The sequence below is a fragment of the Austrofundulus limnaeus genome, unplaced genomic scaffold (genome assembly GCF_001266775.1).
Source record: "Austrofundulus limnaeus strain Quisiro unplaced genomic scaffold, Austrofundulus_limnaeus-1.0 Scaffold37, whole genome shotgun sequence".
NCBI lineage: Eukaryota > Metazoa > Chordata > Actinopteri > Cyprinodontiformes > Rivulidae > Austrofundulus > Austrofundulus limnaeus.
In genome coordinates, this window is record NW_013952439.1 from 2,774,459 (window position 1) to 2,776,495 (window position 2,037).

The 2,037-nt window shown below is 36.5% G+C and overlaps 1 protein-coding gene across 1 annotated transcript in view; it reads right to left on the bottom strand.

Annotated features, from left to right (window-relative positions):
• The window catches only part of ruvbl2 (RuvB-like AAA ATPase 2), a gene marked incomplete at its 5' end in the record, with an annotated part of 17,492 nt that overhangs the window by 1,240 nt on the left and 14,215 nt on the right, over positions 1-2,037 (bottom strand).

The window sequence follows — 2,037 nt, forward strand, 5'->3', positions numbered from 1 at the left end:
AAAAAATTAAAAAATTAAAAAATAAAGGTAAAAATCAATATAAAAGAATTTGTAAGAACAAGTAAAACATTGGCAAAAAAGGATAAAATACAAAAGTAAAATTTAAGACATAAGACAGAGTGTACAGGTGGGTCTTTAGCTCAGATTAAAAAACTCCCACTGAGCAGACCAGTCTGATGTCTGCAGGGAGATCCTTCCACAATAAAGGGGCACGAAAGAAAAARGCAYGACCTCCAATAGTTTTACGTCWGACCTTAGGGATTACCAACAGACCAGTGYCCTGAGATCAGAGAGCAYGAGAWGGAATATAAGGGAGGWGAAGGTCTGAAAGGTAGGGAGGTGCTAGTCTTATAGGTGAGACGCAACACTTTGAAATCTGCAGAAACATGGCAGGGCAGCCAGTGGAGAGAAGACAGCACCGGAGTGATGTGATCGTATTTCCTAGTTTTAGTTAGAGGATATGAGCAGCTGCATTCTAAATCTGCAGGCCTTTAGAACTTCTCTTTGGAAGTCCAGAGAGAAGAGCGTTGCAGTAATCAATATGTGACGACACAAAAGCCTGGATGAGGACCTCTGCTTTTTCAAACGAGAGTATGTGTCTGATTTTTGTAATATTCCTGMGATGATAGAAACCAATCTTTGTTACCTCCTTTAGATGAGACTCAAAGGAGAGCGTSGGGTCAAACAGCACACCCAAGTTCTTGTTTTTTCCCCTGCATCTAATGTTAGGACCAYCAATATTTAAACTAAGATTTTGGAACAGGTGGTGACGTTTTGAAGGTCCAATAACCATAAAATCAGTCTTATCAGCATTAAGGAGTAAGAAAATAGTTGATAGCCAACCTCTAATACAGTTAAGCAGGTTGTAAGGTTAGATAGATCGGTGCAGGTTCCAAGTGAAAAAGACATATAGTTGCATATCATCAGCATAACAATGAAAGGCTACATTAAAATGGTGCAAGAGAAGACCAAGAGGCACAAGGTAGAGAGAGAATAGCATGGGGCCAAGCACAGACCCTTGTGGGACCCCATAGCCCACAGTTTTTATCTCAGAGAGCTCGTTTTTAAAACGAACCCTCTGTGATCTTCCAGACAGAKATGATCCCAACCATGAGAGTACTTTTCCATTTAATCCAACTGAATGTTCAAGTCTGTTCAACAAAATGCAGTGTTCACTGTGTCAAATGCAGCACTGAGGTCAAACAACGATAGTGCTGAGGGACTATCAAATGAAAGCTGAATGTCTGGACTTTATGTCCATGTACATTATATAACTATAACTTGAATATGTTTCAGTAAACAGGTAAAAAGATTAAATTTGTGTCAGTGTCCAAATATATAAGGACCTAACTGTAGAAACATTTTTATATTAGCATTTATAAATGTTGGATATGGGTTAAAATTGTCCAACTTCTCCATCCCAAACCACTACCACTGACTTCACTGTTGGTGCCCAAAATACAAAATGTCAAAAACACCAAAAATGGTCATTTTCTGAACTGTACATTTATAATAAAATACTCAAACTGGCTGTTTATTTTACTTCTAAAAAATACAGGAACTTATTATTTTCTGGTAGTTTTTCCCACAAGAAGAAAGTCCTAATTTTGTGGACTGTTCAGCTGAAATAAATGTTCCTAAATGGCTATACTACTTACAGAAAAACCACCAAAATATATATTTTTCTGGTAATAAATGTGAGCCGTCACATCGAAACGAGGATCAAGTCTAAAAGTTGTGAATGGAGAAATAGGCAGATATAGGGTTTTGATTAAAACGCTTGCAAAAACTACATTTTGTCAAAAAATAACAAATAAATGTGTTATCAATGTATCATTTCAATGAACTGTCTGAAATATTATCCAAAAACATTTTTGAAGCACTTTTTTGAGCAGTAGCAACAAAAAAACAGATTTTGAGGAAAAACGCCTTAAAAAGTTGTGATTTTCCCTGTGAGATAGTAAAGTTTTTGTTTCTTTTCAGCTGCGAAATCTCAATATTCAAATATAATTTGAGGTTTCCTCTTTATAAGGACAT